The sequence below is a fragment of the Meriones unguiculatus genome, chromosome 14, assembly GCF_030254825.1.
Source record: "Meriones unguiculatus strain TT.TT164.6M chromosome 14, Bangor_MerUng_6.1, whole genome shotgun sequence".
Lineage (NCBI taxonomy): Eukaryota > Metazoa > Chordata > Mammalia > Rodentia > Muridae > Meriones > Meriones unguiculatus.
Genome location: NC_083361.1, coordinates 17502107 through 17516229, shown reverse-complemented (window position 1 = coordinate 17516229; position 14123 = coordinate 17502107). Strand labels below are relative to the sequence as shown.

General features: G+C 47.4%; 1 long non-coding RNA gene across 1 annotated transcript in view; it reads left to right on the top strand.

Annotated features, from left to right (window-relative positions):
* The first annotated feature begins 2494 nt into the window (after positions 1–2494).
* LOC132647161 (uncharacterized) overlaps positions 2495–14123 on the top strand; it is a 51570-nt gene continuing 39941 nt past the window's right edge. The window contains exon 1 of the long non-coding RNA XR_009585456.1: positions 2495–3135. This is a non-coding gene — a long non-coding RNA (uncharacterized LOC132647161). The remainder of the gene's footprint in view (positions 3136–14123) is intronic.

Sequence of the window (14123 nt, the reverse complement as noted above, 5' to 3'; positions counted from 1 at the left end):
CCTGAGAACCAGGTAGGCACTGTGACTCCCGCTCTGCAGACTGGAGGTGAGATGGGCTGTCTAACTTCAAGAGGTGTTCGAATCAGGTTTTTGTTGTTGCTGTTGTTGAAGGGGTTTTGTTTTGTGTGGTTTGGTTTGGTTTGTTGTTTTTTGTTTGTTTGTTTGTTTGTCATGTCAACTTGACACAAGCCACCTGGAAAGAAGCAATCTCAACTGCAAACTGGCCTGTAAGCAAGCCTGTGGGGCATTTTCTTGGTTAATGATTGATGGGGGAGGGTCCGGCTAAATGTGTGTGTGGGGGTACCACTTCTGGCCAGGAAGCAGGCTGAGCAAACCGTGAGAACAATCTGTAAGCAGTGTTCATCCACCGTCTCTGCTCCAAGTCTTGCCTCCTGGTTCCTGCCTTGAGTTCCTGCCCTGTCCTCCTTCTACGATGAACTGTGATGAGAAGCCAAACAAACTCTTTGCTTTTGGCTAGGGCCTTTATCACAGCACCAGAAAGCTAATTAGGGCAAAGAGGCAGGAAACGAAAGGAGAAATTCCTCTTCCGATGTTGTTCACCTTCCCAGGCCTTCATAGGGTTGAAAGAAGTCCATCCACACCCGGAGGGGTAAAGCACGCTGCTGAGTGGCCCAGCCAAAATGTTAGATCCTGTCAGATGCGATGGCAGAGGACTCAGGAGGCTGAGGCAGAAGCATCAAGAGTTCAAAGCCAGCCTGGGCTACATAGTGAGAGTCTATCTCAGAGAGGAAACATGTTAATCTCACCCATAAATACTCTTACAAATATACCTTGAGGTAATATCTACCCTGGATACCCCATGTCTGGGCAAGCTGAAACACAAAAGTACTGTATCGAGTACCTTTCTACCGGGGATGTGCCAGGGTGCAGTTGGTAAGGTACTTAGCAAGCAAGCATGAAGGACCAGAGTTCAGATCCCAGTTAAGGGAGTGCAACCATAATCTCAGAGCTAGGGAGGCAGAGCTAGGCAGATCTCTAAGGCATGCTGACCAGCTAGCCTTGCCTTCCACGAGCTGCAGTTTCAGTGAGACCCTGTCTCTGAGGACATCCAGCACTGCTGACCTCCCTATGAGCTTGCAGGCAAACAGGCACGCACAGAGACGTGTGCTTCCGTACCCCAGAAGATGAATTAACGGCTTCCGGTTGCTGCAGACGTCTACTGGCAGGAGGCTCGACTTTCCTTTTCTGCTGATAATTACAACTCCCATCCCCTGAAACAGCCATGTCTGCACCCGAGAGCCGAGTCTCAGCATGGACACACAGCTCACGGTCATGCTGAGCACACTCCGAGTTCCTGCTGCTTCTTCGTTCCAGTTTGGAGGGCTCGTTCATAAGAACGTCAGTTCTGTTTGCACAACATTTCTCCATAACGCCGTGGCCATCCGCGCCGAATAAGGACAGCTTTGCAAACTCGGGGGTGAAGACGTGCCCAGACCCCGACTCCTACCGAAAGCAGCCTCTCTGGTCCGAGGAAACATGTCCTTATCAGACCAAGCAAGGGTAGACAGCCAAGTGTGTCTCTTAAGATCCCTCCTCTGCTCTCATTATAGAGGACAGTGCAAACAAACACTTCTGGTTGGAAGCAGGCTCCTTCCTTGAAGCATTCGATGTTGTTGCCCCTCTGGTCTCCCACACACTGTCCTGAACTGCCAAGGGATGGTGAGTCACTCTACTCCCCTCCCCCAAGGAGAGCAGCCCACCCGTGGTGATGCCTACTTGTTCCATACGTGGGTGAGAATCCGAGGCTAATGTTAACACCTCCGTGAGTGTGTGTGTGTGTGTGTGTGTGTGTGTGTGTGATCTCCAGTTGACATGTAAATCAAAGCAGAGAAACACCAAGCAGATGATTGGAGTGGGAGGTGGGGCGCTGGGGGGAGAGCAGAGGAAGTTTCCTCTGTTGAGCAGTTTGGGGGTTAGGTTGAGGTGGGACAGATTTTCATACTGCATTTGTGTGGCCCTCGCATTGGGATCTGCCACATCCGGCTGGGTTTCTGTTGCCTCTAACAGACAAGATGCCTGTCAAGGACAGAGCTTCACACCAAAGCCTCTGTCCCACCCCTCACCCGTGTGTGCGGGTGCCTGTGCTGTGTGTAACCTGTAGCCGAATAAGCGCCCTGCGAAGGAGCTTCTATGAAAGAGGATCTGAGTGGGAGAACAAACGAAGCACAAAGAAAGGAAACTGTGCAGCGGATTTTTAAAGCTCAATTTATTTGCGTCTTGATTCGGGAATGGGATGAAGGAGAGTGCGACAGACAGAAAATGATGGTCTCCACCCACAGAGGTCCCAGAACCAAGTATAAAAGGAGACATTGTAATCAGAGAGCCAGCCGGCCCCACCTGACTCAGACTGCGGCTGAGGGGTGGGAGGAGGACTAGCTGCAACCGGCTCCTCTTTCACAGGTCTCCACTCCCCCCCCACCCCCCAATAAATACCCCCCCCGCCTCTTCCACCTCCACAGTTAGTGACGAGGTTCCGAAGCTGTGGGTAGGGGAGGCAATCATCAGGCTCCCCAGAACGAGGCAGGATGGTGTGCGCTCAAGCGCCCTGCGTTTGCTGGGCCAGCGGTGGCTACACTTGGTTATTCAAGGCTGGAATTCAAATGAGGCTGGCGCTGCTCCAAGTCTCAGGGCTTAGGAGAGAGAGGCGCATTAACAATTCATCAAGATCAGCCTTGTGTGGGCTCCGGCTCCCCCATCTGCATCCCTCCCTCTGTCACTGATTTGGGGTTGTGGGGGGGGCCTCTTCCAGAAGCACTTCAGCTGTCAGTCTATGAACAAGGATGGGGGGGCTCTGAAGTTAGGCAGATTTTTCTCATCACATGATGGGGGACCTGTATCATGTGATGGCTCCGGTGATGTTGGAGGCGGCATGTGACTCCCAGGGCTACGTGGGCTCAAAAACAATTTAAATACAAAAACACACGCAGGTTCCCCTCTTTTCCTTTCCCTTTTGGTCTGGCTCTTTCTACCTTTGCGTTGGTGCCCGACTGAATGGAAAACCCTTCTTCGTTTTGCAGCCTGTGAGCTCCGGGTACCTGGAGACCAGGCCCCTGCACGGCCCCCACCCCAGGAGTCGTGCCCCCAACATTCTGCAGTCCTCTGACTATCAGCCTGGTAAGTTGCTGAATATTTTAACAGTTATATGGGAAGCTGTCCTCAACTGTCTCATGAGCATGCACAGGACACCCTCCCAGGGCAGGGTAGCAGGGAGCTGGGGGCTGGGGGAGGCACCCGGGGCCCTGGGGAGCTAAGCTCTGGGCCCTGCCCTGCGAAGCTAGGTTCTGCTGGGGTGGACCGGCCTCCTGCCACTCTTTCCTTCTGTCTCCTCTAAGCCTCTCCACCTCTCGCCTTGTTCTTTTCTGGCCCTTATTCATGACCCCCCCCTTCCTCCCTCTCTCTCTTTCTCTCTCTCTCCCTCTCTCTCTCTCTCTCTTTCCCTCCCTCGCTCTAGCTCTCTCTCCCTCGCTTCCTGTCTCAGCGCCGCACCTCTCAGCTTGTTTTACAAATTTGTTTGTTTGTTTGTTTTAGATACCTAAATTTTATGACGTTTCTGTTCAGGAATGGAGAGGCCAGTTCCTAAGGACCTGGCCTCGGGAAACGCACTAAGGTCTCCTGTCAGCTTTTCCTTCACTCAAATGGTGTTGCCTCTGGGGTTGTTTGAAGGTTGTCCGTTAACCCCCAGATGCCAGCCCAGCCTGGGCTCATCAGGTGACAGGAGGCAGGGTGACAGCCATCAGGAGGCGAATCTCTGTGACTCCAAATATTTGACTTTGAGGGAGTCATCAAGGCTGCAGGCAGAGCCAAAATTCAGCGCCCATGGGCATTCTCGAGTACCACGCACAGGGTAGCTCACAGAGCTTGCTCTGAGTTTAAGGCCCTACCTTTGCACGTGGAGGCAGGATTGGCCTGAGAAACTAGCCTTGGGGGAAGCTGATGTGCATCCCATAAGAGTCCCGCCGAGGCGGCCTCTATAGGCACAGGGCAAGCGGGTGGCTGCAGCCATGCAGCTGTCTGTTCAGCAAGAAACAACTACAAAGCACAGTCCACCCAGAAGCTCAGGAAGAGTGTCGTCTTTAGCCCCACAGGGAAACCGAGGCACAGAATGACCAGTTAGCTTCCTTGCTTACAGTCACACTCGTAAATGATCAAGTGGGATTTGGGCCCCAGCAGTTCCTCCCTAGGGACTACACAGTTAACCATCATGGTAACCTGCCTCAGAAAACCAGCCAGCCAACAGTTACCATGCAACAGGTATCATGCAGGTTTGGGGGCCAAATTTGTGCACAAAAAAAAAAAAAAAAAACAAAAAAAAACAAAAAAAACGGAAACATTCAGTTTTGTGCACAAATTTGGGCGCAAAACAGAAACACCCAGATTAAGCAAGTCACTGCACAAGGCAATCTATTGTTTCAAACCAGGGTCTTTGCTAAGAAAGAAAATAACAAGGAACCAGGAAAACATAGAATATAGATTTCAGCCCAAGAAGTGGGGCTGAAGGAAAGATGGTCTAAGGAGGCCTCCAAGATGATGTGATCTGAGTCAGCCATTAAGGTGAAGCGTCAAAATGACCTCTCCGACCAGAGGGAGAGACAAGGGCAAAGGCCTGGCTAAGGGACCAGCTCAGTCCCTGGAAGAGCAGTGAGAAGCCTGTGGGCTGAGTGGGCTGAGCAGGGAGGCATATGGCTGTGACTGTGCCAGTCGGGGTGTTCTGGATTGTACAGGGCTCTGTTGTAGACCTTGCTTGGATCTTAGATGAAAGCTTAAAGTATGGAGCTGGATTTGCAGCATGAAAAAAAAAAAAACAACAAAACCCCACGAAGGGAACCAGTTTGTGTTGGGTTGCAAACCATCTCCGAGGCAGTGGCTTCAAAATAGGCTGGTTTGGAGCTCTTTGATCTGGGAGTCGGCCGTTGCAGCTGGGATGATGTGAGCAGCACTGTGCTTGACAGCACTGGCTTGTCCAGCTAGGCAGCCTGGAGGCTGGCTGGGAATACAGGTCATGCTCAGGGAAGGAAGAACGGCAGGGCATTGACACTGACCACTCAGAACCGGAGTCTTCTGACTGGATACTCCAGTTGAAACAGAGACTGATAACTGGGGCTCAGATGATGAGAACAAGGGACTGCTGAGTGCTTAGCCTGACTGGGTCATCTGTAGCACTCCCTCCAAGGCCCAGTGGGTAGAAAGAGCCTAAGAGCCGGAAGATGGAGGAGTGTTGTGATAGGCTATCTTCTGGGTATGGCGTCGCCATTGCAACTGTAAACACACAGCAACCGTAGCTGGATAAACCCTTCATGTGCACACACACACACACACACACACACACACACACAAGACATGGAAGTAGGAGGGTGCTGTTGTTGTAAATAAAAAGGTAGGTGGTAATAAATGTTTATTGTTAGGCTATAATTATTTGTTATTTGCCCTATGATTATCATGGCGGTATTATTTAACCGGCTTAGCACAATTAGTAAGACACAGACACCTGTTAAATTTTATAATGGCCTCGTTTACCTTGGGCTGGGCAGATATTTCATCTATACTGTCTCAATAACCTCATCGCCCACCTCCCAGCCCCCATCCAATGCCATCTTCCTTAGCCATCCTCATCGGGGCTTCCTTCCATCCATAATCTTATGAATACTTGGTTATATTTGGAACTTTTTTTTTTCCCCATCCATGCCATCCTCGGAGTCCTTTTTCCTGGCCTACATGGTTTTATGGTTTTTTTTTTTTTGTTTTTGTTTTTTTTTTTTCTCCATGCTAACCCATCATGGCCTTTTTCTTCTTCCTTCCTTCCCATCCCTCTGTCTGTTTCCCATGATTCTCCTGTTTCCAAAGCCTGGGAACCTTAGCCACGCCTACCCCATTCTGCCAGGTTTTAGGCCTTTTAATCAACCAATCAGGAATAATGTCTTAGGCAGGTTTACACAAGGATAGGTGTATCCAGGCAGTAACTAGATATTGAGGGCCAGTAAATACCATCAAAATACCAGCATCAGACCAACCCTCAACATGAGGGGGTGAGTTGGGAAAAAGAAGGGGGTCAGCAGAAATGGGAGGGGGATAAGGAGTGAATGAGAACATGAAATTCCCAAAAATAAAACAGAAAAAAGTAAACAGATGGCCTGAGCTGTTTATCTCCATATCCAGTCTTCTTCATAGCATGGCTAGGTCCCAGCAGCAGCCAGAAAGGGGAAAACTCAGTCTGCAGCTGTTCTCAAACCCCTACCTGCACTGCTGCTGCTCCTGCCCATTGGCCTAAACAAATTACACAGTCGGGAGAAACGCATCCCTCCGATGGGGAAGTTAAAAATACTGTGTCTATTTTTTTTTTTTTTCCTCCAGACTTACTTACATGTATTCCAGCAGATAAGCTTGGGGCTGAAGAAACCGTTCAGTCAGCAAAGTGCCCACCACAGAAGCATGAGGACTTGAGTTCAGATCCCCAGAGACTGTATAAAGAGCTGGGGTTGGTGACATGCTCCTGTGACCCCCAACACGGGAGGATGGTAGTGGGGACATAGACAGGCAGATTCCTCAATCTCAGTGGCCAGGGAGTCTAGCTGGATGGAAGAGCTTCAGGCTCAATGAGAGACCTTGTTCAAGAACTAAAGGTGGACAGTGATGAAGGTGAAATACCCAACATGAGTCACATGTACACACACCTGTGAGCAAACACACACACACACACACACACACACACACACACACAACTGGGTAATGCCTCTACAATAATCGGGAAGAACTGAAGCCAAGAGGGACTGTAAGGCCAGTTTTGTGCATAAGGATGAATCTGTTTTATACCCTGTCTTATAGTAAGGACGAGCCTGCATATTTGATTGGGAAAGAGCTTAGATGGGTGTGGCACAGGAGGCTGTCCTCACATTACAGAGAATAGCCAAGAAGGTTTTTTTTTGAGATGTTGCCTTAAAATGAAGTTTGATGCAGCTAGAACTCTATTTCGCTTCTATTTCCACACAGTGACAGCACATACAAAAGTCCTGGGGCAACAAGAATGTGGCTTTGAGGGGCGGGGGTAGGGAAAGGATGGAGGCAGTTTGGTGTGGTAGCCATACAGGCGGGCAGCTTGTGGTTGAGATTCAGGTCGTTTTGAAGAGGATAGTGAGTGTGATAAAGCAGGAAGTGGGGGAGGGGGTCACCAAGCAGAACAAAATGCTGGTTAAGAGCAGAGAGATGTGTTTAAAATTGCACACTTGTCTCGAATAGCATTTAATTGCTTGGGGCCAAGTACCTGGCCATGGCAGAGGACAGTCAAGTTGAAAAATCTCACACACACACAAAGAAAGAAAGGGGCAGGGCTACCAGGAACTGGAAGGAAGGTGAGTCATAGAGTCTACCAGACCAGACTAAGAATGGGAGCAGGAAGGGTCGATAGGGAAGGAGGGAACTCTCAAATCGATAGAAGCTACAGTGAGTCAAAGAGCTGCATCCGGGGCTGGACTGGAATGTGACATCCCCCTGCCTCAGCCTTCTGAGTGCTAGGATTAGAGGCACACACCACCACATCCAACCGGAAGTGACTGAGTTCTGCCAGATAGCCCCCTGGGAGCATCAGTTCAATCTGTGTCACCTGCCGTCTAGGCCCACCCCCAGCCTTCTCCATCTCCACGCACAGTACCGCAGGAGCCTCAGGTGATTCATAAGCACATTGAAGCCTGAGAAATGCAGGTCTGGGCTGTTGCTGGAAAAAAAAAAAAAAAACAACCTGATGCTGTTGTGAGCAAGATAAGATAGCGAACCTCAAATCTCACACTCCTTATTTTCTCCTTTCAGAGCAGTTCTTGATTTTTACCCATTGTTCCTCCTCTGGCTTGCCCCTGGCTCTTATTTTATATTTTATTACTCAAAAGCGAAAACATACCCATCCAGGTAATATAGTTAAAACCTACAAAACCGTTATTACCTTCAGTAATTTTCAGCTCGTAGGCAATCTTCATTCCACATCACCCCTCCCATGCTAGATTATTTTGAATCAAGTCTTAGGTATGATGTAATTTTACTAGGTTTTTCTCATTTGGGTTTTTGTTTTGTTTTGTTTTTATTTTTGTCTTTTTTTTTTTTTTTAGACTCTGCTATCTCTGGCTGCCCTAGAACTCACTATGTAGACGGGGCTGGCTTCGACCACAGAGCTCTGCCTGCCTCTGCCTCCAGAGTGTTGGGATTAAAGTTATGGGACCTACCACGCTCAGCCCTACATATAAATTTGTAACTACCTCTCTTAATTTTCTGTAAAACGCTTTAATTTTATTTTCACTGCTAGGATTGAGCCTAGGCCTCTCACAGGCTAGGCAGTCCCTCTGCTATGCACCTATGCTTCCAGCTCCAAGACTTCCCTGCCTCCTTTGAACATAACTATTGTGCCATCACCACATCCACCCAAATCAAGAGGAAGTCCTTACTTTGAGCTTGGTTAGTACGGGCACAGTGGCAACTCTCACCTGTCACTTAATCTGTTATCAGTTTGAATATTTAAATAAGCTGTAAGTACGTAGCGGTTGGTTAGGATACCTCTTTACCGCCTTCTTTAATTCGTCATTTTTTTTTCTCTTCTTCTTATAATTCTGTGTTAATAAGATCACTGGGCCCAGTCCGGACTCTGCCAATCATGGTGCTATTTAATAAATACTCTTGCCCGTTGTGTTTTTGTAAACTAGTGACGAGATCTAAAGGGAAGTACTTCTGAGAAGATGTTTTGGGGCCTGGAGAGACGGCTCAGTGGTTGAGAACATGGGGCAGTCCTCCAGAGGACTCTGATCTGATACCCAGCACACACGCACACACACACACACACACACACACACAGCGGCTCATCCACTTCGAACTTCAGCTTCAGGAGATCCAACGCCTCTTTCTGGACTCCTTGAATATTGTACGCGTCGGTACATATATGTGCCTGCAGGCAAACACACACATAAAATAAAAATTTAAAAATCATTTTAAAAATCACAGCGCCAGGAGGCCTGTGTTGGAGCCACTACCTCAGGAGGTCTGTCACAGCGGCTGATTGTCCTCCCTGGCAGCTGCTTTGTCTTGACATTTGTAATAACATTTCTGCCTGCTTTTATCGCCCACGTGTATTCCTGAGGAATATCTTATCTCACTGCTTTCAGCCTTTTGTGAGTGCCATTTCGACAGACGCTCTTCCGGCTCTCTGTGAGGTGTGCCCCCGTCGGTGACAGTAGCTGTAGAATCCGCTCATCCTCACCAGCGACACACAGGGCACGGCCGATCACCTGCTCTTGGCTGGCATTCGGGATCTTTCCCCGGTTTCCTGCCCTTACGAACAAGGCTACTATATGAATTCCTGTGCCTGGCTTGGGTCACACCGACGCAGGGGCGTCTCCCGGCTGTGTGCGCGCAGGGAGAGGTCCCGGGTCTCAGAACATGCATCGGTTCAACTCGGCCTGAGGAGAAGCGAACCGCTCTCTCTCTGCCAGGGGCTGCCGTTCCTTCCCGGTTCCTACGCCTCTTAATCTCTTTTCCTCTTGATTCCTTGTTGGCTTCCGGTAAAATAACAGAAACAAAACCAATTATCCTTGTCTCCTGACCTCAAAGGCAAAGAGCTTATCATTACGCAGTTGGACATGGCTGCCCAGGGGTTTGGTTGTTGTTAAGGAGTTTTGTCTTCTGGAATTCTAACATGATTCCTCTGTTTCACTCTTCTAGAGTAGTGAGTGATGTCCAGCTCTGGGACACTAGGCAGGAGTTCCCAAGGTGGTCTCAGCTTTGCCAAGTGGGTGCTGGGAATTGAACCGGGTCCTTTGGAAGAGCAGGCAGTGCTCTTAGCCACTAAGCCATCTCTCCAGCCTCCACCCATCATGTTTTAATTATTTATACTTTCTCAGAGTCCAAACCAGGATGTTTTTACAAGTGGCAAAAACTATCACCCCTGCCCGAGGCAGTTTTCATCGAGCAGCCACCTCTCCAGTCCCACAATTCACAGTTTTATATATGTGAATTATATTGTATAAGTCTATAAGAATTTTTGTGTGCTTGCATTCTGTGGATGGAGAGAAATTTGATAGCATCTTTCTGTAATTATAGAGATAATATAGTTATATATTTATATATTAACTTTATACAATATGTAATTATTTTATACATTTCATATTAGACATAATACCTTTCATAGTTTCTATTACATAATATTTTATATTGTATATAATATAGAGATAATTACATATTGCATATACAATAATTACATATTATCTCTTTAATTATAGAAAGATGTTTTACATTATATAATTTTATGATTGTAGAAAGATGCATATTTCAGTCCTTATGGTATGTTAATCCAATCGGGTTTTTTTTTTCTAATTTTTATTTGTTTCATTTTAATATTGTGTTTTGCCTGCATGTATGTTCACTGTGTGTGTGCATCAATGGTTCTTTTTAAAAAATCAAATTAAGAGTTGGTTCTTTTCTTCTACCGTCTGGGTCCTTGAACTCAGGGCATCAAGCTTGGTGCAAAAGCCTTTACCTGCTGAGCCACCTCCCAGTCCCAACTCACTGTTTCTTAAACCTTCTATATGCCATGGGTTTCTTAAGTGGTCTCATTAAATCTATGAAGCCAGATGTGATGCACACTTGTAATCCCAGCACGCAGAATGCTGAGGCAGGAGGACTGGGAGTTCCAGGTCAGCCTGGGCTACATGGTGAAACCCTATCAGTACCAAGAACAAAAATAAAAAAACAGAATGCACAGAAAGATAGTCATAAGCTTATGTGAAAATGCTGTGTCATTTTACGTAATGGATCTCAGCATTTGCAGATTTGGGGATCTGGGGTAAAGGGCTAAAGAGAATCCCTCGCTGATAACAAGGAACAATTATGTTCATGTGATAGATGTGTGCAGCGATTCCTGTGAGCCAGTGTACCGTAACAAAAGGTCACCTAGCTCCTACCCGGGATGTGTGACTCCGGGGCCTGTCTTCCCCTTGTAGTGCCGTTACTTCTCCTCTGTCCTTCAGACACGCCCGCTGAGAAGATGAAACTCTCTCTGACTACTTCCTGTGATCGGTTCAGGAGATGCGCTGCAGGTGTTTGATTTTCTCTGTGTTTGTGCTGTATCAAAGGGTCTGACTGGGCGCATCTGTCAGGAATAACTACGGGAAGATCTTGTTGAGCACTTTGTGCCAGCCACTAATCTCCATGCTTTCCTTGGTTGAATATCCAGTTCTGACCAGGGGTGTTCAATTGGTGTAAAAGGGAAGGGTATGCCCCTGCATCTGAAGGCCAAAAGTCAATGCTGGTGTTCTCCATCATTCTTCACCCTGCGTTTTGAAGGAGGGTCTCTTGTTGGACCTGGATCTTACTGATGTCTAGACTTCTTGGCCAGCAAGCCCTTGGGATCCTCCTGTCTTCACTTTCTCATACTGGGGTTACAACTGTGGGCCTGACTTTTTCTGTAGGCATTGTGGATCCTGACTCGGGTCCTTAGGACTACTCAGCGAGTACTCCACCCCCTGAGAAATCCTCTCGGCCCCAAATTTTTGACACTGACGTTCTACAAATGTGTTGAACCTCATTTTTAGCTATCCCAGGACACAGCAGCACCTGGGCCACAGGTTAGGCGGCCCTCAATAGCCCTTGATAGCATTTTTTTTTCGTCTGTTTTCTGGGTTACTCATGGTGGACCATGCTAGGAACTGCTTTCCCATCCCCAGTCCTAGTTATTTGTTGAATACGTGACTTTACCCCCACGATATTGAGATGCATAGTATTATTCCCATCTGGCTGGGGAAGCAGCTGGGGCTCCAGGTGGTTAAAAATGACCGAGTGAGTGAGACAGAACATCCTGAGGATATTGGATACAATATTGAATACATAAGAGATGCAGACACATATGCCCAGCAGGTGCCAGAGATGATCCACTGGGGCAGGGGAGGAAAATAGTGGAACTGCCATATATTTATATAATTGTGCATGGGATCATCATTAACTTTAGTTAACATTTTAATTCTTTGAGAATTTCATATTTTGATCATACTCACCCCACCCAACTCTTTCTCCTAACTCCTCCAAGATCCACCCTCACTTCTTCATACCCTCTCAATTTTGTGTCCCCCCCCTTTTTTTTTTCTTTTTATTCATCTACTAGGTCTAAATTTGTGCTGCTCATGTGCGGTCTCCCGCTAGAGCGTGGTGCCCTACCAAGGGCCGTGCTCTTAAAGAAAACTGCCTTATCTTCCCCCAGAAGCCATCAACTATCCATAGCACCTCAGGTAGGGGTGGGGGCTCCTGAGCCCCTCCCCCCCTTTGCAGGACAGCTGACTGGCTTGATCTTTTGTAGGTCGTGTGCACAAGACAGCCTTACCTGCTGTGAGTTCACGAGGGCAGCAGCCCTGTCACGGAGCTATTATTTCACTCTAGTTCTCTCCGGCCTGTAGCTCTTTAAATGTTTCTCCCCTCTTTTCTGCATGGCCTCTGAGCCTTGGTTTACTTTACATTTCACCATGGTTTGTGATATACTGACTGTTGCTGAGTGGTACACAGAGACGCGCTGTAAACAAACACGTCTGTTCAGGTTCAAAATGTAGCTTGCCGGAGGGAGTTTCCAGACGAATTTGGAGACCACTGTGTTAAATCACTACTTTCTCTTCAGAATGTAATTGATTGATTGATAGGTTTGTTTTCTGTTTCTCAGCACCGAAGACAGAACCAAGAGCCTATGCACGCTAGGCAAGAACTCGGCTACTTAACAGCAGTCCCACCCCTAAAACCTACCTTTTTAAAATGAAGTTTTATTTGTTTTTGTGGCATGTGTAGGAGTGTTTTGTCTGCATGTATGTATGTGCACCAGATGCATGCAATGCCCCTGTAATCCTGAAGAAGGTGTCAGATCCCCTGGAACCGGATTTACAGACAATTGTGAGCCGTCATGTACATGCTGGCCATTGAACCCAGGTGCTCTGCACCAAGGGGAAAGTGGACTTAACCACTAAGCCATCTTCCCCATCTCCCCACCCCCAAAAGGCTTTTTAATTATCATCAGAGCCAAAGAAACAGTTTTGTTGCTGGGCAGCAGTGGCATATACCTTTAATTGCAGTACTTGGGAGGCAGAGACAGGTGGATCTCCTGGTCTACCAAGCATCTACATATTACTGGCCAGACATGCAGGGCTACACAGAAAAACCCTGTCTCAAACAACCAAAAACAAAAACAAAAAAAGAGAAAGAAATAGAAAGTAAGAAAAAAACAAAACAAAACAAAAAACAGTCTCGTCACCATGATAGGATTGTGGGTTTGTTTTGTTTTGTTTTTTTATGTCTTTATAAGCAATGTTCTATGATTTGGACTTAGGGAATTTAGAAACTTCCCCTATTGTTGAGGGTCTCACTGTCAGTAAGTAAGCTCGGGAGAGTAGAATGGAAAATATTCATTTTGTCTCATGAAGTTAACTAGTGACTATAATACAGTTAATTCTGTTTCCCTACTGCCTGAGAAGAACGTTAGCAGGTAAGGAATTGCCTATTCATTGAGGCATACGTCAGTGAGCAGAGCCGAGTAATGAGAGGCCAGGGAACAGTCAGATAGCAAAGTAGATTTCGTTCTGTTTTATTGGGATACTTAACTCAGCTGTCACTCTAGACATTTTCACACTTTTATATGGAGAAGTGAAAGAAGGAAAAAAAAATCTAGGCTGATACTGCAGGCAAGGTAACAACCACGGATGTACCTTGGCAGAGACAGCTCTGTAACTGGATGATAAAGGGTATGTTGAAGCCCATAGGATGACAAAAGAGAAACAGCTGAGAACATGTTCCACACATAGCAGACACGGTAGCCACAGAGGTGGAAATTCAGTTCTCTGGGCAGAGCAGATTGTGTCACCACATGGCCCTGCAGGGGTGATTTGTAAGAAGAGAGACAGAACATGGATGGAAGGAAAGGAGAGAGGAAGATACAGGAGGAGGGATGAAGAAGATATTAAAGAAACAGGGTAGCAGGCGGGCCAGCTCAGCTTCAGGAGTTCAAAAGGGGGTTGACCAGATAGCTCAGCATGTAAGAGTACCTACCAAAAGTAAGGTTTTGAGTTAGCCTGAGAGACCCCTGTGGAGGAAGGAAAGAATAACGT